This window comes from Aphelocoma coerulescens, chromosome 26, assembly GCF_041296385.1.
Source record: "Aphelocoma coerulescens isolate FSJ_1873_10779 chromosome 26, UR_Acoe_1.0, whole genome shotgun sequence".
Classification (NCBI taxonomy): domain Eukaryota; kingdom Metazoa; phylum Chordata; class Aves; order Passeriformes; family Corvidae; genus Aphelocoma; species Aphelocoma coerulescens.
Window position 1 is genome coordinate 7,578,814 of NC_091039.1, and position 27,096 is coordinate 7,605,909.

Here is a 27,096-nt window from a genome sequence, read left to right on the forward strand (position 1 = left end):
TGGAAGCACCGGAATTATTTGTGGCCCTTATTGTCTGCTGTGATGGTTATGCATAAGGTTTGGGAAAATATCAAGCATCGTGCATGCTTTTGGGTTTATACCCTGCTGCAGCAGGGAGAAGAAAGCCCAAATATAATGAAATGGTGTTTCTCAGGGCTGGGGTAATGCAGGAGATGCAAACTGGGAGCAGAGCAAGCCCAGCCAGTGTGGCTGCGTGGGCAGTGAGGCAGAGGTGTTCCTGGCATGGCTTTGGGGTTTGTGTGGGAGCCCCAGCTCTGCCGAGGCAGCCAGGACTGGGGTGTGCCCCACATAGCCCTCACCATGCTCCCCCCAGTCCTGAGCCTCCTGCTCACCCTCTTACCGAAGGTCTGCACTGGAATTTAAACTGAATTCAGTGAAACCTTAAATTTGGAGTGAAGTAAAGGTAATTAGGCAGAGCTTGGAACAGATCAGTAGCTTGAAATAGTGCCTGATCCATTGCCTTCACAATGCCCCATGCTCTGTGCCCTGCAGGGCCCACCACGCTGGACTCTCACATCTTTCCTGTGGCTGCTGGAGCTTTTCTTTATCAGAAAAGAACATGTTTTCCTTTTTTCAACCCACCTACATTGACTGTGACTGCAGAAGTTGGGCCCTCCAAGGCGCCGTGAGGGCAGGGCTGCATGGGAGGGCACGAGCTGGGGGTTATTGTTTTAGCATTTATGGTGTTTCTTGCAGATTAGGGGCTGCTGTAAAGGGTTCTCCCTGCTGGGATATTTGCAGATGATCCCAGCCCTGGGCTGGTGCTGTGCTGTGAGGTCAGGCCTGACGGGAATGTTCTTCCCAAGCTGGGGGAGCTGCAGGTTCTGTTCCCTCCCTGGTAGGGAAGTTGAACTGATTTCAAAAAGAAAAGCTGATTTTTCTCTCAGCAGCAAAGTGCAACTCTTTATTTCCAAAGATGTCAGTGTTTCCAAAACCAGAATGGGCCATTTCACCCCCCCGTGGGCCCCAGCCCAGGAGTTTTCTTGCCCTGGTTCTGTACCCCTGGCCTGGCTGCGGGAAGGACTCCGGTGCCTGGGGACTCCTCGTGGGGGACAGGCTGGTTTGTGACACAGCCATGTCCCTGCCAGCGGCTGTCCCTGCTGGGAGCAGCCCAGCTGAGGGTTTCTTTGGCTGTTTCCAGTTTGCAGCTAAGAACAAACGTGACAAGTGCATGGAATCTGCTGAGCACGGTGCCTGTTCCTCAGTGCCAGCTCAGCCAAGGTGCTGCCCTTTGCACCTGGCTCCTTGTGAAAAGCAGCAAGGAATTAGGAAATGGCCAGGGAATGAGCACCAAATTATTCCCCTCATTTGACCCTGATTAGCCTCTAAAATGTGTTGGGGTTGGCAGGCTGGGGATGTCTCCTGATGGGATGACTCGAATGAGGTGCCTGGCATTTCCTGCAGCTGCGAGAGTCACCTTAACTCAGGCCCTGGAAAGGTTACAGTGCTTACAGCAAACATCTGCTCTGGCTTTAGAGGTATTATACCGATAAACTCTGTAAGAAGGGCCAATACAAAAGCTAAAAATCCCTGCTTGGATGTGTCACAGTCCAGGTGTGTTCTCCATGCAGAGGTACAGCTCCTGAAGGAAGTGCATGGGGCATCATGAGGAGCTCTAATTTTATGGAGAAGCACCTACTCTTGCTGTTGTTGGTCTGTCTGCTGGAAAGGGAATTAGAGCCACAGGGGAATGAGAGCAAACCTCGAGCCACTTCCCCATCTGAGCCTGCTGGGTTTGTTTTAAAAGTCCTTGTTCTGCAGGAGAGCGATTCCTGGTCCAGCACCGCCTGGTTTCCACCAGGATGGGACGGCAGAATAACAAGTGTTGGCTGCACATCCAGGGGAGCCCCATGGGAATTAATCCTTATAAATAATCTAGGTACTGTCAGCTCAGATCTTCTCCTGTCTGCTATGGAGAAAGGTAGGGAATGACAGAGGGAATGTGCAGCCAGCCTTGGGTTTGGGGGAGGCACAGGGAGAACTTTGGTATTTGCGCCCCACCTTAGTGCACAGAAAGAGGCATTTCTTCACTCCAAGGCCATTTGCTCACTTCATTTATCAGACCTGGAGCATCTGTTACTGACATTGGGAGCACTTCAGCCCCTTGGGACAGAAGCACCAACCACAGAGCTGTGTCCTGTGCAGGACACCCGGGATGGGAGCTCAGATTTCCCTTTGGCTGCAGAGAAATCAGAGAATTAGGGTCTTGTGCGTTTTGAGGTTTTGTGGGATTTTTTTCCCCCTGCTGCAATGACAAATGGTGTGAGCAGATCACTGGGTGCTTCCTGTGGGTATTTCTCATTTAGGATTTAATGTACAGAAGTAGCTCAGCTCTGGGTGTGTGGACAAAAATACTTCACAGTCCAGGGCAACAATAACTCATGTCTCTTGTGCTATTTTCCCTCCTGATGTTGCAGCTGTTCAAGATATGCAAGAGCTTTTTATGTAAGTTCTTTCTTCTTGCTTATTTCAAGTTTCAGCGGGGCAAGACACTTCTCACTGTGAGAAATGTCATCTTTGCTCTGCTGCTCTTTCTGTTCTGAGACCTCTCAGCACTCTGCTTCCCTATTCACAAGACACTGGATTTGCCTGATTTTTCCTATTGGTACCATTGTCAGGAACTGTTGGGATTAACACATTACATGGGAAAATACATGGGAGGATTTCTGTGTCTTCTTGCTCAAACAATTTGTTTTAAGATTTAGTTCAATTCATTTGAAGAGTTTTTTTCTTACTCACATTTAACATTTTGTCACAACTCAGCTCATAGAAAACATGCAATTTTCAAGGTGGTTTCAAAAGCAGGGGAGGTGTGGAATTCCTCAGCCATTTTGAAGAAAAACATCTGACACAAAAGAGACAATTGAAAAACTCACATTTGCTTTGTACAGAATATAATTAGGCAGATCCTGAAAATATCTAACATCAGTTTCCTTCAAGAGTGGGAGATGAATCTGAGTCTTTACATCTATGGGCTGCATTTCCAGATAGTCAACAGATCTGAGTTTGTGTCACAACCAGCAAAACAAGCAGGGGACGTGTAACAGAAAAATTACTGATCTTATTCCCAAAATTAACATTGTGACACTTCTCCTTGATGTATGTTTTTGAGTTATGACAGACTCGAGATAATGTGCAGTATTTTAGTGTGATCACAGTCCTTTCCCAGAGACAGAAACCCAACGTGCTTAAAGGAATCCAAAATTAGAAACTGAAAAACAAAGCAGTAAATGTTTAAAACAGAGAAAGGAAACTTCAGCAGCATGAGGGAGTTCTCTCCTAGTGCACACTGAGCACTTCCCACCCTCTGGAAATACCTGTCAGGGCTTTGGTAGGACTGAGATGACAAAAAGGTGTATTAAAGGAGCAAAAAACAAGCAGGAACGTGTTTAGAGTCTGACCTACCTGAAAGGTGTGTGAAGCACTGGTTTCACTGACTGTACAGATCCTTTTGATGTGTTGTATTTCAGTTCTGCAGCCCCTCAAGTATCCCAAGTGGGTAGGTTTGAAATTCCATTGGAAAATTGTTGGGTTGTTGTAGATTTTTTAAAAATAAGGATGGTGTTGATAGGACTTTTGAGTAGCAGCTGATCCTTGGGCACAGATGGGGCCAGTATACAGAATTTACACAACTATTCTCAAACCTAAACCTGGCAATGCTTTAATGTGTGGAATCCTTGTTCCCCTGAGCACTGCAGTGGAGTGTTTGTGCTATTGCCTGTGTTATTTCCAATGTTATAATCTGTCAGTTCAGACTATTTTTTAAAGAATTTTACTTAAATGCCAACTAATTAATAATTTCAGGTGCACCATGGAGAAAAATTTAATAACTTCTTTTCCCTGATGTTGAGCTGGTTTTCTGGAACCACAATCTCTAATATATTTTGTAAATCTCTCGTATCTAATCAGCTAGTTGGTAAATTAATACAGAATTACAACTCATTAGCGAATGATGCATTGATGTCTCATAAGTCCCTGCTTTCTTACTTGGAAGAAAGTAGGTTATGCTGTTACTGACTTAGTGCATTGAGTTAGTTTCAATGCTTTTTTATCATAGGAATTAAGCGCTTTTTAAAATATGTGTTAATTAAGAGATTACATCCACATCAGCACTAAAGCACTGTAGCTGCTGCAATTATGGAACCGATGCTGATCTCTCCAACCACGACAGAGCAGCCAGGAGTCCCCTTGGTCTGGTTTCTGTGGGATGGCTCAGCCCACACCAGGCAAAGAACTTAGAAAGGCACAGGGCAGCATATTAAACAGCGGGGTTGGAGAGCTGTGCTGAGGCTCCTTGTTCTGCTCCAAGGAATGTGATGAGGCATTCCCCTGGTGGGAGGAATTCCATCCTTTGGAGAAGAGAGGGCAGAAGCACAGAGATGTTAGGAGGCTGTAAAGTCACAGCAGATGTAGGACACAGGGACTCTTGTCAACTGTTTCTCAAACATAGGAGCTACAGAGATGAGCTCTGAGGTTCCTACCAGCCCAAAACCATTCAATGAATAAAACTGTGGAGCTTGGTTTTGATCTACTGGAAAAGATTAAATTTTGAATATGATCACATCAGCGCATCAATATTAAATGCACACATCAAAGGACTAAAAGTCTATTCTTAAGTGCTCCAGTTTACTTCCTTTTGTTTCTTTAGGCTGAGTAGTATTTTCTAACCTCTGCTCAGCCTGATGGATGCGGCTCAGCAAGCAAAGCGACACCCATTTTTATTTCATGCCATATCACTACAAAGATAAACCACAGAAAAACCTCCTGTCTGGTGCTACTTATCACCTCAAGTTCAAAGCAAGCTCCGTTTGTGTAGGATCAACTTATCCCATCAGGCAATTTATCTTTGACAGGAGAGAGGCTGATTATAAGAGGTAGAAATGCCCTTGAGGGAAGTAAATTTAATGAAGTTTGTAACAGACTGCAGGAATATCAACCAAATTATTAAGAATATGACACAAGAAACAGTTAATTAAGACTGTCCATCCATCTTTCTCCTGCTCAGATGATCTTTGTTCTATGGAGTTTATGTCCATCCAAACTTGCTTTCAGCAGATACCTGCAGCCATCTGAGCATGAGCCTCGTGGTGCTCCCCAAAACTGGGACACGGATGTCCCCCCAGGGCACTCACAGGGGTGCTGGGACATCTCCTGGCACGAGGGAACCTGTGGCACAGAGCCCCCAGGTCTGTCCCCAGCAGAGCAAGGGGACACCCCAGACCAAGCATGGGTAGAAGATCTGATTCTTTGAGCTCAGTATCAGGGTGAGTCCCTGCCTGCTGCTCTCAGCAGCTGTTTACAGACCTGTTGTCCATGAATCCACTTAATTCCTTTTCCTTCCTCTGGCTTCACAGCCTCCCCTGACAACATTTCCCAGCTCACTATCTGCTCTGAAAGTCGAACTAAAACCAGACAATTCAAGAACCCCTCTTTTATCGCATTCAAACATCATCCCAGGCAGCTTCCATGAGTTCTGAGGGATTTGGTGAAGGATTCTGCTTTGATATTCTCTTCTGCCTTTATGACATTGCAAATATCAGTTGTGTTCCTTGTGACCCTGAGAGTGGCGGTCCCATTCACAGGAATACCATTAAGAAAAAACTGCATATTCCTATTTTCATCCCTGGAAGCCTCCAAGGCCAGGCTGGACAGGGCTTGGAGCAGCCTGGGACAGTGGGAGGTGTCCCTGCCCAGGGCAGGGGGTGGCACTGGACGGGCTTTGAGGTCCCTTCCCACTCAAACCATTCTGGGACTCAGTGACAGTTGTGGCTGCAGCTTGCACTGATGGACGGGATGATGGACGCTTGGGTGGCTGCACTGGCTGAAGAGCAGTGCTGGAAAGGCCAGTTAACATTGTGCCCCTGAGCATTTATGCTATAAATGCATCAAAACATGTGTTAGTTTTAATTATCCCCACAGTCTCACATAATCACTTCCCTGGTCAATTAATTTAATTACTTTTTGGATAATTATTTCCCTCAATGGTGCATTGCTCCAGACTGTGATAGTTGTTGTGCTGCAGAACTATGAGATGGGAGAGGCTTGGCTTTGAAAGACACACAGAACATATCAGCAAAACACACATTTATAACACAGACGCCTGAATTAATGACATCCCTTTGGAGTGGAGACGGAACAATTCCTCCTCTGGATGTCAGAAGAAAAAAGCACTTTGTGGCAACAGTAAAATTGGTCAAAACATGTCAAAAATACCCTTTTTTTGCCTCTGTGCAGCCTGCTTTGAGTCAGCCTGGCCTAAAACTCAGGAAAACGTTTAACTGGGCTGTGGTGGGATTTAAGAAGTATTGGGAGCTTTCTGAGTACGAGGCCTCGGTAGCAGCATCCTTCAGTCAGGGCAGAGACAGCAGCTGTCTGCAAATACTGAGTGGGAAATGAACTCACACTGGCGTCAGTCTCACTCCCCCACTGAGGCACGAGATGCAAAATCTGGAATTCACCAGCATAATTATAAACCCAAATATTTGTAAGCTTGGATGGGTTTCTGAGCTGAGGATGATGGAGTGATCATTAACAAACAGCCAGGACTCAGAGAGAGGCTTTGGGAAGTGAAAGTGATTGTGGTGTGGAATGAAAGAAGTGATAACTCTGCAGCCCAGTCCCCTGTACAAATGAGCACGAGAAACAGAGCAGGGGATGATGGTAAAAGAGTGAATGATGTTAAACCCCCTCACTCAAAATCTCTGTGCCCTCTGCTCACAAAACTGTGTCCTGTCCTTGTCTCCAGACAGGGAAACTCTGAGTGCTACATTACCCTGCACAAAAATGGGGAAAATCCATCCGAACAGAGAGCTTTGTCGAAATGCAAATATGTATCAAAAATAAATTTGCCAATTATTTGGAGGAGAAGATGCCAGGAAACGTGGCTGTTTCAATTCCAAACCTGTCTCCCAGCTCTGAGTGTTAACAGAATAAGGGGCTGATGCCTAGTGAGAGTCTAAATATTGACTGAAAGCAGACAAGGGTGTTTCTGGAGGTTTCCTGAGTGTGCCAGAGCCTGCCTGGCTCTCTGGTTGCTGGCACACTCGGTGGCCTGTGCTCCTGAGCTGCTGCTGCTCCCTGGAACAGCTCAGCTCTGATTTCCCCGGTGCTCAGGAGGATTCCTCCCCCAGTGCTCATCAATAACCTCACTGCTGGCTGGATCTGTGTGAGGGCAGCTGGCTCGGTGGGACCCCAGCCTGACGTCCCTCCCAGGATTTCGGTGGGAACGGAGCCTCTGTGGTGTCAGCAATGCCCTGCTCCAGCCAGAGCTGGTCGGGTTTTCAGGCTTCTGCCCCCACGGGAGCTGCATCTCCTGCTGAACAGCAGACACTGCTCCTGCAGGGATTTGAAACACCAAGGGAGAGAATCTGTTTTTGAGGGATTGCTAATTAGACCAGAAATGGCAATAGCAGGGAAAAAACCTAGAATATAGCTAATGATTTTTAGATTTCTGGCTTAATTTTGCAGAAACAAGAGACTCATAAGGCTTTGGAGAAGTAGAAAAACCATCAGGGGCTTGAGGGATTGCTTTCATTTATCTCAGTCATTACAGGACCTTGTTTTGTTCATTTTTGCTAGCACATCTGTGATGAACTACTTGCCTTATTGTTATTTATTCTCCACATTTCTAAAGCGTTCGCATGTTCTACTCAAATCTATCTTAACCTGGGGTGGGAAATCCAAGAGCTGCAGTCTCCAGGGCAGCAGTATTGGATCAGCAGCCGTGGATGGGAGGTTCTCCACCTGAGCACATCCTTACAGCCTTCAAGTGCTTTCAGATCCTTACCTGGAACAGCTGCCAGCCCAGAGAACTCCTAAAGGATTGCTGATATAAAGAGCACATAAACTCATACAAGTGTATTGTCTCTCTGGGGTGGACATGTATTATGGGATGCAAACTGAGATACCTTTGTGCAGCTGAGTGCAGAGTTTTAACCATAACTATATAGTGGTTTAAAGCCTTTGGTCAAGTAGCTGAGCTTGAAAATTGGGGTGATTTACTCAGGTGCACAGCTCTTCAGCTGGCTCTTTGATATAAACAAGGCAATAAATTGAGCGCGTGGGGACATGTCTATTAAAAGGCAAAACAAGAATGAGCCAAACCCCAGGTGCATTGTCAGGATTAATCTCCTGGCAGGGCAAAACTGGCCCTGTGCCAGGCACACGAGGACAGGGCGATGCCACAAGATAACGTGGGCTGACTCTAAATAAACAACAGCAAACAAAGAGGGAGCCACACACGGGGGAAGCACAGAACATTCATAAGCTGCGTAACCAGATATCACAGCTTCCATAAAGATTTATTTTTTTAGTGATAAAGCAGATATACTGAGCTTTGCCCTTCCTTTTGAGCATGAGGGTATTTTTGATTTTAACTTCCCAAGCATTGGGATTGATGGTGGAGCCCTGGAATGACTGCAATGGATCCCCTGTTGTTATCAGTTTTGTCCAACAGATGTTAGTGAGAGACAAGGAAGAAAAATGAGAAGGAACATTGGACAAGAAAAGCTACTTAATGTGAGTTCTCTCTCCAATGAAAAGCTTATTATGGAAATATAAGTTAGAAGAATTAGAGAAGCACCTTAGGGCACTTGTGCCAGTGCCACAGCCAGCAGGCAGCCCTCACTGAGATCCTGTTGAATAGGTGGGGTTTAAAAATTATATTGATATTCCAGAGGGCTGGGGGTGGACCAGGGCAGGGCCTGGAAAATCCTTTAAATTGCCCAACTGTGTTGTTCGGTGTCACCACCTCCCGTGTTCCCTGTTTGCCTGGGGAGGGAGGGAGGCCCCAGGTCTGTGTGAAAATGCTGGAAGTGGCAGTGGCATCAGTTCCCTAGAAACACACACACAATGCTGTGCACTCCCAAAGCCATTCCCAAGGCACCTTCCCCTAAGCCATAATTCCCCTCATCATAATGTGAAAGTGCTCACACGAAAATGTAATAACCCAAATGTGGTCTAAACCAGCACACAGAATAAGGACCCCCACAGCAATTAGGAACATTTACCAGACTTTGCTCACTTCAAAACAATTGATAAAGGATTTTTTTTTTTGCAGTGTGAGCCTACCAAAAGGCTTGGGCTGATCAGTGCAAGGAGGGTGTGTGGAGCATTTGAGGTTTACAAATGCACTCTGTAGGTTTTTCTATTGTGAAGTTTACTCGGAGATCAGTTCTTTGGGACAAGGCAGGAGGAATGAAGTGAGGCTTGGCTGCCTGGGCAGGGGGAGCTGGGGTGAGGGGTGTCCCTTTGGTCTGTGCCCAGAGCCTCGCTCCCAGCAATTCTCAGGTGAGCTCTCAGGCAGGAGTAGAAACAAAACAGGGGCATGAACCAAACACCCAGGGCAGTGGAGTCCCCATCCCTGGAAGTGCTCAAAAAACATGTGGATGTGGCACTTGAGGACATGGTTTAGTGGTGAACACGGCGCTGGTGCTGGGCTGACAGTTGGACTTGATGACTTAAAGGTCATTTCCAACCTTAGCAATTCCATGATCCTAAATGAAAGCCTTTTCCTGTTTGTAGATGATGATTAACGAGGCCCATCAGACATCCCACTTTAAAATCCTTTCTATCAAATAAAGCTCCTTCTGTCACCTCATTCTTTATTTTATTTCAATCCATTTTCCCTCATATTTCTTTTACGTGAGCTGTCAAAAGCAGTCTTTGCTGCTTTGTATCTGTGTGTCACATTTGCTGACAGCCCCAAAGAGAAGATTCTCGGACTAAAACCTCAGGAAATGTTAGGGGGAGGTGCCTGTGTCACCTGGGTGACACCGTGGGTGACACTGCTGATGGGGCTCTGGGCAGCTGGGATGAGTGGCCAGCACGTTGCTCTGCCACGGGGAGCAGCTGCTGTCCTCTGCTCCCCTCAGCACTGGTTTCATGTACAGGATTGCATTTCCAGGGCAGTCAGGTGTTCCTGCTGGGAAGGAGTTCCCACAGCAGAGCTATCTTAGTGAAAAAGGTACCAACACTCATCAGCTCCCATGCAGTAATTTCTTCATGAAAGAACAAAGGCTGCTCCTGAAGTGTGATACGAAATAGAGATTATTTTCAAAATATGAGGATTTTCCAAGCCAGAAGGCTCCCAGGCCAGCTCAGCCCGTTCCTCTGCTCTGCCCACGCACCTCCCCTCTCCATCCCGGCTCTCTCTGTCACAGAGCTCCTTCTTTATTCCTGCTCACACATCCCAGAGATGGCAAATCCACGGCATTCACCTCCAGCCCGCTCTGCTGGGAGCGCTGGGCAGCGTGGAGGGAGTCAGCTCCTGCTGGTGTTGTTCTGACAACAGATCCCTGTGTTTGCAGGGATCCTCTGCTGCTCTGGCTCGGCTCCGGGAGGGATGAATGGCACAAAGGCCCATTCAGGGGGAAGTTCCTGCCAACATGAAAGCACCAAGTTGTGTTTCCTTTGCCCAGACAGGCAGTTCAGTTCTTTGCAGTCCTTTGCATCTTTCATGAAAAGCTCATAAACCCCCAAAGCTGTATCTTGTTCTGCAGCAAAAACTGTAATGGATTTTTTTTTAATGCATTTTCACTAATGTTTGTTACTCAGAGGGCTCAGGCTTTGTGATTTTCATGGCGTGGAGCTGTGTTATGCAGATGCACAATATCCAGCTAGAGAGCTCAGAATGGAGGAAAATGAGTCTGTCCTCAAACCAACTCTGCTGTCTCTCCTCCCTCCCATAAATAGTTTTACTTTGCTTTACAGAAATGTTTTGAGGTTACTAATGGGAAAGGTTATGACCTGTGAATAAATAAATGTGTATATATTTGAGCACATTGGGGACCACATTGCTCTCTACAAGTCCCTGAAAGGTAGAGAGGTAGGGGATTGATATTTTTTCCCAGAGAACAAGACTTAGATTGGATATTAGGGAAAATTTCTTCACCAAAAGTGTTGCCCAGCCCTGGCAGAGCTGCTCAGGGCAGTGGTGGGGTCACCACCCCTGCAGGGGTTTAAAAGATGTGTGGATGTGGCACCTGGGAGCACGTTCCCCCTTGGCAGTGCTGGGTGAATGGTTGGACTGGGTGGTCTTACAGGGCTTTTCCAACCTCGGGGATTCTGTGATTGTGGGAGTGTGCCCATAAACACTCATCCATGAAAAGTCAGTAATTGCAGGTAAAACCAAATACTGAGAAAATCAAGAAAATGCTCAAGGACTTGTACCAAAAATCTGAACCTTGGAAAGCGTTCAGCCTCAGTGAACTCTGTTTTAAGCACTGGATCTTTTGGAAAAATATTAAAGGATGTAATCAAACTAGATAAAGCAGCAAATGTTGACAGTATGGATTGTCCAAAGCTGCTGCAGTGAAAGAATTACTCTGTGGTTGCAGTAGTTCAGGGCTGACTTTTGCACTGGAATGGAAAGGCCAGAGCTGTGTTTCATATCCCTGGAAAAGCTGCGTGGAGGGAGGGGGCGGCTGGTTCTGCCCAGGGCTGGTGCTGAGGAGCCCGTGCCACGCTCTGCTCCTGGCTGCAGTCACTGCTGCCTTGCCACAAATCCCACTGGTTTCCGAGGAATTCCATGTTTCTCTCAGCAGGAGCAAAGGCAGCTGCTGCCTCAGGGATTGCTGGGCTGTGCTGTGCAGGGCCAGCACTTGGACTCACTGATCCTTGTGGGGCCCTTCCAGCTCAGGATATTTTGTGATTCTAAGGTTCAGTATTTCTCCTCCTCGTTTAGTAGCTGATAATTAATTACGACCAGTGAGAGAAGAACACTGGCTGTAATTTCTGTAGCTGCTGCAAGCGCTCGGTTCCAGATGGAGGTGGAGGTTTGGCTCCTCCTCACCAGCCCTCCATCAGCTCCCACTTGGAGGGACACACAGGCTATTCGTGTTCTCAGTGCTCGAATGCTCAGAGATTAGCAGAAAGCAAACACCAAGGAGTAACAAGCATGATCTAATTGAAATTTCCTCTTGGATTTGAATGACTACTCGGAGACACTTCTCTCTAAGCCCTAATTGTCTAATTTTAACTATTCTTTGTTTTGCAGGTTGGAAGCCGTTTAGGTGTAGTAGGCAAATACCTGACCTTCAAAACAGCCAAGAATGGAGAAATTAAACAGATTAATGTGCCTGCTATTTAAGCCTTTGTGGTAGCTGGGATTTTTGGCTGCCAAAGCCCTTTTCTGTGAATACGAGACATCAAGGCCGTGGATATTTCAACACACATTTTATCAGCAGTGCAAACAGAGACTTAACACGAGGCGTTTTGCATAAAGAACTTAATGTATTCGCTTCGGCAGGTTATTTTTAGCTCCCAAGTGCAGTCATGTGGACGCTGATCCGCTCGTGTTGCCCCAGTAGATTGCAGACATATGTTGGAGTAAATGTGGCAGGGAAAGCATGACTGAGATAGGCAGAAATCCTTTTAAGATCAATTATTGACATGGCTCTTACAAAACCTGCTCCCTGAGTTCACTGGGGCAGGGAAGGAAGAAGGGTGGTGGGGTTTGCATCCTGCCAGGCATGGCCAGAGGGTTGTTTGGTTCCACGGGCCCTGCAGGATGGGGATAACATACCCACATCTAAATGAAAAAGGAAGAAGAACAAGCAAAAAAAACCAAAAAACAAAAAACCTGGCATAGTAAAGCCAAGGAGAGGAAGATACAAATCCACTCAAATCCACGGCAACAAACTCATTCAAAGTGCCCGCACTGTACACGAAGGAAGAAATGGTCCAGATTAGGCTGTTGTTATTATAATGATCATAAAAGGGGTGAATGAGGTCAGCTTTCATTTTAATGTAAATTGGTTTAAACTCTGTAATAAATCTGATCTCAAAAACCAGTCATAAACATACACACTTGTACAGTACCTTTGGTAATATAAACCAAATAAAAAATAAATATAAACCAATATAAACCAAACTTTAATCTCTGCGTGTTTGAAAGCAGAGCAGTTGGGAGAGAAAAACCCTTGCACTGAAGAGAACACTTCGTTCCAACTAACATTTTCTTTTCTAATTCTCTGGCTAATAAGAAATTGCTTAAAAATACTTTGTATCAACTCAACCATATTTAAAAAATGGTTTGGAGATGCAATAAAAAACCAAATCCTTGTAAATGGTGTTTGTCTCAGGAGCAGTTCTGGCTTTTTGTCCTTGATAAAACAGGGAAAGTTGGTACATGAAGGGTGCTGCTCTCCTGAGCAAGGACCAGCATTTCACAGGAGCAGGTTTAATAAGTTTTACTTATCCAGTTTCCTATTCATGCTTTGATGAACTTTGTTTATGGAAACTGTGTAGAGCTTCCCAGCACTCCAGCCTGGTATCTGCCTCTTCAAAGAGGAGTCAGGATCTGCTCATCAGCTGAGCAGAAGCACCCAGACAAGAGCAAAATCAAACGCTCCTGGTTGTTTTCTCTGGAGCAAAGCAGATCCAGGCTGGCTGCCTGGCCTAGGTTGGAATAAGCAGGCATGGAAATGGAGAGGTCAGTCCTGAGGGAATTCATAGAAAATAAAAGACAGTTAGATTCAAGAAGAAAGTTCAAACAGAAAAAAGTTCAAACAGAAAAAAAGTTCATCTATAATTCTGTTATAAAGTAGGAAAAATAAGGATAAGCCAAAATTTTATCTCATCCCTGTTTTGTTTCTTGTACTCTCACTGTCTCACATGAGTCTGCGTGCTCTACAAATATTGTATAACTTTTCAGATTCTCTTCTTTCCTTAAAAAAATAAAAAGGCAAAAAACCAAACAAAAACCCCAACAACAAACACAACTCAAATGGAGAAGCAGAGGCACATGGAACTGAGCATGCACTGAGGCTCCCCATGCACTGAGGGAACGTGACAGTGCTGAACCACACCCAGGGGTACAGGAGGAATTCCCTCTGGGACAGCCACTCCTCAGAGCCCGTGCTCCAGGGGATGCTTTGAAATATTTCATCACGTGAGCCCTCATCTCTCCCAGTTGTGCTTTCTGGGCCAGCAGGAAAAGTCCCTGCCTGTGCCCCGGAGCCTTTGGGGCCCCACCTGGGAGTGCTCTGCACCTGCATTCTGCAAATGATGCTCCAGGTCAGTGGCCAAGAGGGGCCAAGTGCAGATCAGTGCAGGAAATGGGATATTTTTTTTATTTTATTACCCAGCATCCACACTTGACAGCTTTAACACCCGAGCCACAGAGCAACCACTTGGGCACACGACCTCCAAGCTCCCATGATTTTACTGCTGAGCAGGTCGAGTATGGATTTTTACTCCATGTTCTCTGGGAAAGAGTATTGATTTGGCACAAGAGACATCAATAGATCCAAGTAACTGAATAAAGATTCTGAAGCCAGTCTTAAAAAATAATAATAATAATAATAAAAAGGGCAACTGATAAGTGAAATGAGCCATTTATTATTCTGAAAGCCACATTGGTCACACCGTTTGAATTCTTTGCTGTGTTGACTTTTCCAATTGCCTTCCATACAGTTTTCTTTTCCTCTCTCCTTGTGAAACAAAACAGACAAGGGAAGGAAAGGGTAAAGGCTGTCTTTATTATCTGCTTGTGTTTCTGGAGACATCTCAATTTGATTCTTTTTAAATCCGTAGGTATTTGGGTTTAGAAGCGCCAATGGTATGTTCTAAAAAATTCTTAATTTCTTTGAAACAGAAAGAACATTCTCCTTTTCATACACTTTTGTTTCTGGTTTTCATCAAAGTTTTATTCTTTGAAGCTTTCTGTTGATCTCCACAGCTTGCAGACAGCTCTGGCAACTGCAGCTCGTCTCAGCCTTGTATGAAACAAGTGTGTAGGAAGAAGTTAGGAAAATGTCAGTGTAAGTTTGCACTATTGTACACCTGAATTTCTGTGAATAACAGCCCATTAACAGCGCTTTACATCTCCTCACATTTGTTCATACAGCCCACGTCAGCTCTCTGCCAATTTGTGTGGTTGGGCTGTAAACCAGGCGTGTGAAATCCAGCTCCAAAGAAATCAATCATTATTTAGGATAATCTGCTGTAATCTGTTAAATGCAGCGGCTTTGGGCCAATTCTCCTCTGCAGTTACAGTCTAATGTGTCCTTTATTCCCCGTGCTCTGGGCTGGGGCAGCTCTGAGCAGCCACTCGGACCATTAAATCCATTTCCCCTCGGATTTCTGCCGCCCTTTTATTCGGCACTTTCTGCATTTCCGCCGTGACTTTGAGCTCTCGCATTTTCTGCGCTTCCACAAAGCAGCCTCAGGAAAGGAGGCAGAACAAAGTGGGAATAACATCTGGTAAAATCAACGGAGGAATGCTGGACCCCCCTGCTTTCCCCGTGTCCCCCCCGGGCCGGGACCAAACTGAGCAATGCTCTCCTGTGCTCACAAAGGTGTCCAGGCAGGGGTTCCAGCGTGGAGTCAGGGGCACTGTTAGCACCAACTTTATTTTATAACTCGGAAGATGGAAATTCTGAGGGACGTGCTCCTGGTCAGCCCCGGGGCTCACGGCTCAGCTGGGCTGTCATCGAGGTGTTTCTGTGCCATCTGATCCTCCTTCTCTTTTGCAGCAGGGATTGTTCATTCTGTTCTTGCCCTGGGGACACTTGTACAGCTGCCAGGTGACACCTTACCTGGGCACAGACACCACCACGGCCCAGCCGCTGTGCTCAGCCAGGGAGATCTTTATCCCTTTCATTTTCTTTCACCATCTGCAGGCAAATTAACCAGTACACAGGACTGGTGAGCACTGGTGGAAATAAAAAGTGTTGCTCTATTTCAAGCAGGGTATAATCAGGGAGGAAGAGTGTATAAATAAAACATCTTGCATAAAATCTGGCAGGATGAGGCTTTCCATCTGCATCTGCCTGGAGCTTGCAGAGGACAGAATGCTTCAGGCAGGGGAGCCATGCTGGCTGAGAGGGAAGGACACAGTTCCCAATCCCACTCCTGGTGCTGCAAGGCAAGGCAAGCCAAGGATGTTGTGGTGGGGTGCTTCAAAACCCGTGTAACTGGCAAGGGAGAGAGAGTGATTCCCTCCCAGGCCAGGCCACTCCAAGGTTCCATGCTCCCACAGCGCCCGTGCCCACGGCTGGGGCTGGCTCTCCCTGGTACCAGGCTGCCTCGGTTCCCTGGGCAGCTGCACTGTGAGAGCCTCGGCAAACCCCTCAGGGAGATCCTGGCTGGAGGCAAATTCTGATGTAAAAATTAATTTTATGCCATTTCATCTCTAAGGACCTGTAATGGCCTTTTACTCCAGGTGGTGGATGTCCCTGGGCCTGTGCTGGCTGCTGGCCCTGGTGGCACCGTGCCGGGCTCTCATGGCTCTGACGAGGCAGGACCAGGCAGAGGTTGGTAAAATCTCTGCTCACTCTATGGGGAGAATTTTTCCATCCCTCTCCAGTGCTACCAAAGACTTTTGAAATCCGAACATCTTCATTAATGCCTGCTCTACCCCTTTATAAATGTACTAAATATAAAGGGGAGAAACAAAAGGAATATAGGCTGAAAAAAAAAAGCTGTAATTAAGCAATGTCAGATGCCTGCAGTGTAAGTGGGAAATCTGAATAAAGACAATGGCATGTGTGAGTTAAGGGTGTGAGTCAGCCTGGAGTCAGCATGGATTGTAAGAGCTGCCTCTGGATTGTCTCCAAGAGCTAAAGCTGTACAAAAATAGGCTTCTATTGGTGTTACTGTAGTGAGGGACGTCCTACACAGGCAATTTGGCCTCAGAGAGAGTTATACACTCATTGACTCTGAGGATGAGAGACGTTTCTCTGTCCTTGTGATACACATGGACTTCAAGGCTTTGAGTTTTGACTTTGAGTTCAATGTTCAGGAGCACTCAGATCTGAATATCATGAAGGATATGCTTTTGTACCATGAAAAGTTGCAGCTGGAGTACCAAAACAAACAGGTTTGAATAGAAACTTTGATGTTTGTTGAGGGTTTTTTCCACATTTCCAAGTCATGAGAGAGCAGCATTCAGTGCTTGTGTTTCCTGGAGTTTGGGGTAAGAAATGAAGTGACCATGTGTCTTTCATCACATCTGCTTGACACATCCCTGATGTGCTCTGCTTTTCTTTTTAATGGCAAGATTTTTTTCTTGAAGAAGAAAATGCATTTCTCTGTTGCTGATTTGACCCCCTGTGACTTCTTTGGTTTGCTCTCAAGTGAGTGGTGCCTTGAGGAGAAAGCAGGAGGAGCTGTGGGAGGTGGGATGTCAGCCCCTGATGCACGAGGCAGCAGGACCTGCATGTTCAGAACGAACAGGTCAAGCCTTGCCCTGGGAATGGTGTCTGGAAAGATCCCCATACGAGTCTCAGGCCCTGCTAAATGTCCATTAAAACCCAGTAGCAGCTGGTAGGCACCAGGTCCCCAGAGGATTTTCCACTGACAGGGATTAAATCAGCAGGTTTCTGTGGAACACAACAGCATTCAGGAGAAACGCTGCAGAGTGTTAAATAGAGAACGGTCACCATCCTGGAAAACGTAATGGGGGAGAGTTCTGTGGGTGGCTCTGCAGTCCTGGAGGGGTTATCCCTCTACCTGACCCCGGCTGGGCTCCCACAGGGGCAGCAGCTCCCACCAAGGGCTAATGGTGCCGTGCCCGAGGTTCCTTGGAGCTGCATGGGCAGAGTCCTTGCTCCGGGAAAATCAGCCCTTCCCGTGGCAGAGGGAACAGATGGCAGTGATGATCTTTAATGGGCTGTCACAGAAATCACAGCAATGAAGCAGCTGCACTGGAGCGGCTGAAAGCAGAACCTTCTCTCAGTGCTATGCAGGGAGGAAAATTGGCATTGTTCAATTTGGAGAATGGTTTCTGCTGCTTCTCTAGAAGCCTCCAGCTAGCTGATTTCTTGTCTCACCAGCTGATAAGCAGCTGACATGTTTCAAAATCTCCGTGACATCTTGGCAGCTGGGAGTGTTAAGGTTCTTGGGCTTTTTCAATGATCGGTGTCTCAAAGGGGCCAAGGAGCAACTCGCAGGGACCACTTCGTCTTCAGATTACAGAAACATTTGTGTGGGAGATGCTCTGGTGGAGAAAAGTCTGCAGGGGAGGACAAGCAGAAGAAGCAACCACGTCTTATTTAATCAAGGAACCCTTACTAGAACAGTAGGCAAAGAGAACACCTGGCTCAAGGGACACCAGGGAGAAATGGCAGCAGATGCAGTCAGAGGTGGATGCTGAGATCCACATGGGAAAGACCTTAGAGACAGCTGGGGGAGGTTGGTGGTGACTCCAGGGTATCTGGGCAGTCAAATACCAAGGGGAAGTCTCTTCACTCAAAAGCAATCTAAAAAAATCAAACAGGACCCTTTGATGCTGTAAAAGGACTGTTGTCATTCCAATCTTCCTCTTAGGCATTGCAAGGCACAGGAGGGAGAAACCAGGAGAAACCTCAGGGAACCACAGGTGATTTCTGTGACTCAGATACTCCCTGTTAACAGGTGTTGAACCTTTCTTTGCTCAGGTGGCCAAAGGAAGGGGTTAAGTAGCCATAAAGCCCAAATATCACCAGCCCTGGAGGATGTCATTGTCCTCCTCCAGCATTTGCTCCTTTCCAGCATCTGTTGGGGTAGAAAGAGCTGCTCTGAGGAGAACATCAAAATTAACCCCTTCCTCTCAGCTCCACAGGGACCTTTCCGATCTCAAACCAAATCACAGAACAAGAGGTTTGTAAATAATCCAGCAGACAAAATCCCCATAAACCGCAGCCTGTCACGGCACGGGCCTGGCAGCTGAGGGGAGAACTGTAAATAGAGCCTGACTGGAGAGAGCAGCAACAGGCAAAGACAATGGGTGAGGGTAGTGCAGCAGACAGTGAATTATCTTTGCCATCTGCTTTTTGCTAACACCCATTTATAGAAGAAACTAACATTTGGAAACACTGAGTACTGATTGTTGTGCCTGTGGAATAATTTTCCACTGGATACAATTAATCATTAAGCCAACAGAAGACTTGTCCCAGCGTTGCTCCAGCTGCAGCCAGAACACCTGCTGAAATGTCCGAGTTCAGCAAGCATGAACTTCCATTTAAAAACTCAGGCTCCATCCTAAAGCTTAATCCCATATTCCAGGGCTCCTTTAAAAAGTGGAGAGGGAAGCTGGGATGACAATTTGAGCTCTGTAAGGAGTGGAGGACAACTGGGAATTTTTAGAAGAAATGCCTTCATTTCTGCTGATGTGTTTGGCTGATGTCACTTGTCCCAAAATTCAGGCTTGGCTGGGGGAAAGGAGGGAGGCAGGGCATGCAGGAGTCTCCACACACATGGAGCAAGGCAACCCCTGCTTTGAGCATATGGAGTAAGCCAGGCAGGCTGGAGAGCAGCTAGTGGTAATCACAATCAATTGCAGTTGATTAAAAGCCTCGAGAAGCCAATATATTGCAAAGAAAAACAAATAGCAACTCTGCAAAAAAGTTAATCAATAACTAGCCAAGCAGCAAACAATTAAAAGGGGAGAAATATCCTTATTCTCCCTGAACTGTGTAGAATTCCTTCTTCAGCCTCTCGGAATGTGCTGTTCCCAGGCGAAAGGCTCCAGTGGGTGGGGAGGAGGAGGAGGGCAGGGTTCCGTCCTCATGGAGCATCCTGCCCACCCTGGGCCGCGGGACACCAGGAGCTCCTGGGGGGTTGCAGCTGCTTTTCTCTCTCCAACCAATTAAAACAACTGAACACACTCTTTGCCAAACCAGTCCCAGTATCCTGGGATACTGGGATATCTCTGATTTTGGAGACTCTTGTCCTAAGTTTTGTTTATTTTTGTTATTGAGGCTGTGGATTGCCGTGGATCACTGCCCAGCCTGCAGCTCAGGTGGAGGGGATGCTCTTCTGAGGTCGCACAAAACACCCACAGGGAGGTTTCTACCCAAAAGCCTGGGCTGCCTTGCTAAATTAATGTGATAGAAGAGTTTACTCTCTGGCGTGAAGTGACAAAGAGAATTTTCTGTGAAGAAAACTGAAAGTGAACAAGACATTATACAAACCACTTAAAAATTGCCTTTTTTTTTTTTTGTGAGCAACAGCTTCTGGCAAGATGAATAATTTGGAAGTGAAAGTCATATTTTGAGACAGAGCAAGAGCCCTTGATCTGAAACTAATTTGTTGTCAAAAAGAGTTAAGGGATTTTAAGTTGGGCTTTATCTCGAGCAGAAAAACGCAATGTAAATACAAAGACCTGCTCAGCTCCTGCACTGCCACAACAACTTTATGCTGCTCTAAATCCTCTCTGAAATGGTGTGAAGCCAATGAGGCAGGTCCAGCAGATCTTGATTCCTCTTTAGCTCTGGTGAATATTCTCAGAGGTGACTGGAGGCAGTTTTGGAACAGCGTGAAATGAGTCTCACCAGAGGGTGGGGTCGGTGGGGGAGGGAATGAGGAAGAGCAGATCCTGCAGGGATGGAGCAGAGGGCAGGAACACCAAGCCCTGCCCCTCAGTTCAGCCTTTTGGGGTATTTTGTTGGCATAAACACCCACTGGGCAGTGCCCGGGGTGACGCTCAGTGCCCAGCAGTGGAGTGCTGCTCCCTGGGTACCTGTGCTTGGGGAGGGCTGACCCTGGCTGGGGGACACTGAGCATTTGGACAATGCTCTCAGGCACAGGGTGGGATTTTGGGGTGTCCTGTACAGGGCCAGGAGCTGGATTTGGATGATCCTTGTGAGTCCCTTCTGGCTTGGGATATTCTGTGATTCTATGAAATGAGCAAAGGAGTTCACAGAGGTTGGTCAGATTATTTACTGCCAATAATTTACACAAATAATTTAGATAGTTTTGGTCAATACATTATTTGTGGTTGTTTTTCTGTCATTAATTGTTCAGCCATGGAGGCACTGGTATAATGCTCAATTAGTGATTAATTCACTGATTGCCACCTTTCACCCTCTGTGGGACATAAGCGACTGCAGCCCTTCTTCCCTCCTGGAATGAATATTGATGGCAGGGGTGGCACTGGATGGGCTTTGAGGTCCCTTCCAACCCAAACCATTCTGGGAGTCTGTGATCAAAGCAGGCCAAGCTGTGGACCCGCTGCCTGCTGGGGATGCTGACGCGTGTGGGGTGTCCTCCCCACCCTTGGGCAGTTGTCTGTAAGAGCATCAGAGCTGATTCTTCCTCTGGAGCAAAGGGAATCCCCCTGGAAGCTGGCAGAGGTGATGCTCCAGCGTGGAGTTTCTCAGTGGCTGGGACGGACAGCACTGCACTCCACACACCGGCTCCAGCGTCGGTTCTGTGTCATGGTTATTTTGTGTTTCCTGCTGAAATTGCCTCCTCTTTGCCTGGAGAGTGATCTCTGGTGCTGATGGAGGAGCTCAGCCATCCTGTGGGAAGCTGCTCCGCGACACAAATCATTTCTGGCCTGATGGCCACGGGGCGGCTGTCAGACTGCAGCGTGTGCTGAGTAAACAGGATCACGTAATAAAGACTTAATTATAAAGCTAATGGTGTAAAACTATTATGATTTGTGGAAAATTGGTCATTAACTGCAGGAGTATGAAAACCAAACATTTTTCCCTGACACTTGCACTCAGCCACACTGAGCAAACACATGCTTGAAAATTTAGAAACATCACACGTTACTCAAAGTGGTAAAACACGATGGATTGCATTTCCCTGGGCTGGTTTCTGGCTACTGAACGGAGTTTGGCTGCCACATTTGCAGGGTTACACCACAGTTACAACCCCTCTTCCACAGAACAAGGCAGGAGCTGGTGGAGCTGGTGGGCAGGGATGGATCTGTACCCTGGGACGGGCTGAAAAATGACTTAACGAGGAGCCAGAGCTTCACCTTTCTCATCCAAAATACCTCTCACTGCCACGAGAGTGGGAAAAGAGCACCTCTTTTCCCTGAGACAAAGCAGAAAACTTCCCAGCTGCCATCAGCTGGGGTGACATGTGCTGATGGTCCCAATTAGACTCCCAGATTCAAGTTTGTATCCAATCAAAAAGATTATTAATGAGAAGTAGGTCACTGTTAATTAGCTGCTGTTAACATAGTAGCTTCCTCTCTCCCAAAGACATCGCTTTTTCTGATATTAACCATCAAGTAGTCTTTCTCAGAGCAATTATCCCATCAAAACTGGTTGCTCTCACAGTTAACAATTTTCATACTAATGCATTAATTGCCCCTGGCTTACCCACTGTCTAATCAGCACGGTGGGTATTAGTTTCTGGAAGTGATTGATTTCAAGGGACTTTTTGCTTAATTACATTTTAGCAAACTCTGTTTTGAATCCTTAGAGAAGAGAGACGTTTTCTGTTTGGCTTTGAACTTGCTGTGTTGGAGGGATCCAAGTATCTAAATTATTCCATTCATTCTTAAGCATGCTCGTCATGAGATGGTGGAGTTTTGTCACTTCTGATTCATCTTTGCCCAGAAGAGCTCACCCCAATTGTAGGGTTTGCATTAATAAGTAAGCTTGCTTTAAAAAATAATGATTACATTATATATATATATCTGCATGTCAGGCATGGAGAGAGTAGAGTGATCTCTCAAAATGTAATTTGTGTATCAATCACTTAACTCGATGGTTTGGGATGAAATGTGCTATAAAAATGCAAGGCCATAATTTATCTTCTTTCTTCTTGCGTCTCAACTTAATTGCACCTTTATTGCCCACTCTCACTCCCAGAACCACGAGCTGAAGGGCTGGGGCAGAGCAAATGCCCAGCTCAGGCAGTGCCGGTAGCTGAGAGCTCCGGTCTCCCTGGATCCAGGGGATGTTATGGAAACCTCTCGTAGCCAGGTCTGGAGGCATCGTCTGCCAGACATTTTCATGGAATCACAGAATCCCAGAGTGGTCAGGGTCAGAAGGGACCTTAAAGCCCATCCAGTGCCACCCCTGCCATGGCAGGGACACCTCCCACTGTCCCAGGCTGCTTCAGCCCCAATGTCCAGCCTGGCCTTGGGCACTGCCAGGGATCCAGGGGCAGCCCCAGCTGCTCTGGGCACCCTGTGCCAGGGCCTCCCCACCCTCCCAGGGAAGGATTTCTTCCCAATATCCCATCTAAACCTGCAGTCACCAGCCCTTGGCTCCATCCCAGAGACACCTGGTGTGTTGATTTCCCAGTGCTAGAAGATGCTCCCACTGATCTGCAGGAGTTGATCTCTGACTCTCCTTTACTTCTAAAGTTCAGATTTTTTTATGAGTAGAAAGACTTTGGTATTCTCTGCCTGCAACCCCAGAGCAAGAGATCTCCAGTTAATGCATTGATTCCTAATGATGGAAGTGGCTTGGGGGAGAGCAAGAGGGAAATGGGAGGAAGAAAACCATTTTGTTTACAACCTTTAGGAATTTCTTTACAGTTAGGGACTTTTATGAGGGAGATGTACAGACAGATCTCACTGTTCCTGTCATATTTTTGCCACAGGCTTATTATTTCTGCTTAGAAATGGTCTCATTAATCAAATGTTCTGGGAATGCATGTGATCAGTGGTATCAAAATCACTAATCATCATTAAGAAGCAATGAAAATTCATTTTTGCCTGCAGTTTGCTAGACCTTGCTTACAGCAGAAGACATTTTCCCACTTTCTCCCCAGCTCTGAGCCAAAGGCTGGCAGGAACACCAGGCAGCTGCAGGCTCCAGGAGAGGGTTGCCAATTCCAAAGAGGAAGAGCAAGAAAACCAGGTCGTGTGGGTTCCATCTCAAGACACCAGAAAACTTGGAAATAACTGCAAGGCTTACTGGAGGGATAAAGGTTTGGGATTAGCTGTTGTACCCCAACTCAGCATGGCTGAATGAAGCCACAGCTTCAGGTGTCCTGTGTCCGTCTAGGTGAGCACTTCCACCTGAACTCCCTATGGCTAAAGTGCTCTAAGCATCTTGAAATTATTTGGATCAAGTGACTAACAAATATACAAATGGAGAAGGAAGAGAACACGAGGCATTTTGCAATTTTCAGCATCCTCCCCATTCACCCAACACCTACAGCACACCCTGGCTCTTGAGGGGTGCAGGGCTGGCAGGGTGATGGGAAGAGATGGAGCTCTCTGGATGGGGGCTGTGTCAGGAGCTCAGAGCATCACCACTGCTACTGCTCCCACACCTAAATCCTGCCACAGCTGCGCTTTGATCTGCCCTCCCCAAGAGCTGATCCCGAGGGAACAGCACCCAGCACGGGCGGGAGCCGGGGCCGGGGCTCTGCAGGCTGGAAGAAAAATGCTGGAAGCGGGGAGGGAGAGAGGGGGCTGGAGAAAGTGTTTTTCTACTTGAAAAATGATAAAATTTTGATAACTTCAAGCCAGCTCAACCAGCAGACAGGCAGCTCAGACAAATGTATAAAACATCAAAAGGCACAGGATGGAGAGCGGTGCCGGAGAGCTCCAAATATAGATCCCTGCAATGTAATTCATTCCTGAAGCAGAAAGAGGAACTTTGCCATAACATGTTGTGTTGCAGCCCCATTTCCGCGTGTGCAATGAGCCAAGATGAAAAGGATTGCAGAGACCTGTGCATCAGTCTCAGAGACTGAATGAAAAACCCCACAAAAATTAAACATGTGCATAAGAAGTTAACAGGAGGAAATGCTCAAAGTGTGCTGAAACATTTTGCAGCTTGCTAAAGAGAGAGAGGAAAAAAAATCCCCACCCCAATTCCATCATGTGAAGACTTTGAAATCATGACAAAGATAGAAAGGATAGATTTGGAATTCAGGTTTTGCAGCTCACAGTGTAAGGTGTTTAACTGTTTCATTTGTTGCAGTCCGACTACAAGGGGATTATTTATTGCGCTGGGAGGAGCAGGGCGCAGCCGCTCCGCGGACGGCGGTGTGCCGCAGAGAGAGCCTCCCCGAGGCACAAAGCTCTGCTCCTGGAAAAGCAGGACTCCTCCCGACAGCCGGCGGGAGACCAGGCTCGATTCCTATCTGCACTTGAGCACACGCTCAGGGGGGCCTCGAGTCCTCTCGACATCAATTACTTAAAGAAGAAACATCAGTGGAACTTGAAGATGCTCTCCCAGCTTCTTTGCCCTTAACGGTGCTTGAGTGGTTTTTTCTAAGCTCATCCTCCAGCTGGAGAAGAGACCCCAGTGCTGCCCAGGGACCCCTCAGAGCCCCCAGAGGGTGATCTCCCTCTGGCACGGGGCTGGTTGGAGCCCGTGCGGCGGTACCGGGGCTCTCGTGCTCTGCCCACGGCAGCAGGAGCCTGACACAGGACGAGGCACCTCATGGCAGCATAATTATACATTTGACTTTTCTGGAATGAGCAGCTAATTTATTCCTTCTGACTCGGGCAATCCTTTTCCATAAGCTCTAAATATTACTGATTCATCTGACTTTCATTTCTCTATCAATCAACAGCAGAAGTTCTCCGGATAAGCAAGTGGGTGTAGGGAGAATCTCATGATTAGTCAATTTTAATTAATGTCCACTTAGAGTAATTATTAGCAGGGTTAAATAATTTGTAATTCTGATCTCACTAAATAACCAGAAATTATTACAAGGAATGCTCAGCTGAGAACTTAATTAACCATTGGTGCATAGATCTTGTTTGGGAATGGCGTGGCAGCCGACAGGATCCTAAATGCTGTCAGCAAACAGCTCTGCTTTGCTCACTCATCGCATCTACAGATATAAATGTTACTAAACTGTTACTAATGCTAAATTAAGGTTAATGAGGCAGTTTAAAATACTGCTGTGTATTTCATAGGCTCACAGACTGGTTTGAGTGAGAAGGGACCTCAAAGCTCATCCCGTTCCACCCCCTGCCATGGGCAGGGACACCTTCCACTAGCCCAGGTCCAGCACTTCCAGGGATGGGGAAACTTTATCACAACCCATGAGGCAAATGTAACAGGACAGTTCCCAGAGCTGTGCCAGGAGAAGCTCCAGCCCTACAGGACCTGGGTGTCCGTGGGAGAGAGCAAAGCTTTAGCCTGATTCCTGCCCGTGGGATGCTCCCAACCACACCCAAAAAGTCCACCAGAGGCAGCGTGAGGTGCAAGCAGTTTTGGATCTCTGTGTGCTTTCCGAAGAAGTTAGGACACAATTCTTTCTTTTTCCACATAAAACTTGGGTCCAGGCACGTGTGCTCCTTGTGTCCCAGCAGAATCCTCAGCCAGGGCTTGAGGGAAGAGCAAATCTGCCCTGATGGGATTGAAGCTGCATTTCCAGAGCAGCCTGAGCTTTTCAAACCCGCTGTGCAGAGTGCCAAGGCGCTGAGCAGGCCAGGCAGGGCACCACAGCAGCTGGGTTATCTCCACAGGAGCCATTAAGAGCAGGGAACAGGAATTAGGAAGCTTTGATCAGCTTTGGGGATGAGGCGTAAACGTGCACCTAATCTCTGAGCAGAAAGCTTCCACAGTGAGCATTTCTGTTTCTGTTGGTGTGATTGTTAAGTATACAAATTAGGCAAAGATTAAAAAAATCATTAAAATGCAATCATAGCAGTGATATTAGTTTATGTCTATATAAGTACATTAAAAGACCAACTTTGTAGGTCTTTATGTACTTAATAAAGCTGAATAATTTACTGGAAAAAGATCTGTGGTGGCAGCAGCAAAGTGAATTTTTAATCTGTATTTGACTTCAGGCATACTCCAGGTATAGAAAGAAAAAACATTACTATATTTCAGATAACATGTTTCCATATTGGGATGAAGAACAACAATTCTAGGGCAGAAAAAAAAAGAATGATGTGCAGATTCTCTCTCCCTCACAGCATGGTGTGGGGTTGAAAGGATTGCTGCACCTCGCTAGCACCATACCCGCTTTCCATCTTAATCCTTCCCCACCCTTCTCCTCCAAGGGTGAAAGGGGAGGAAAAGTTCTGTTGTCAGATTCATTTCTTGCAAGTAGGAGCTGCTCATCTGACCTCATCTGAGGTCCTGTTTCTGGGGGAAGTGGTTTCCTCTGCAAACGTGTGTCTCACCGTCAGCACAGCCATTAAAAGGCCTTTTGGCACAGTAGAAAACATTCACTGCAGAATCCAAATGCTCATTAGAATACTAAAGGGTGCATAGCAATCTGCAAGCACACGTGGGGATGGTGCTGCTTGCTCTGGCTCCTCCAGGGTCGAGGCTGGCGATGGTCCTGTTTTGGCTTCCCACTCTCCACCCCCTCGAGACCTCCCAGGACATTCTCCCCCAGTGTTGTAACCCTCGAGAGCAGATGTTGATTAAGGACATTCTCCCAAAGGAATCTGCCAAAAAATTGAATAGGACTTTCATT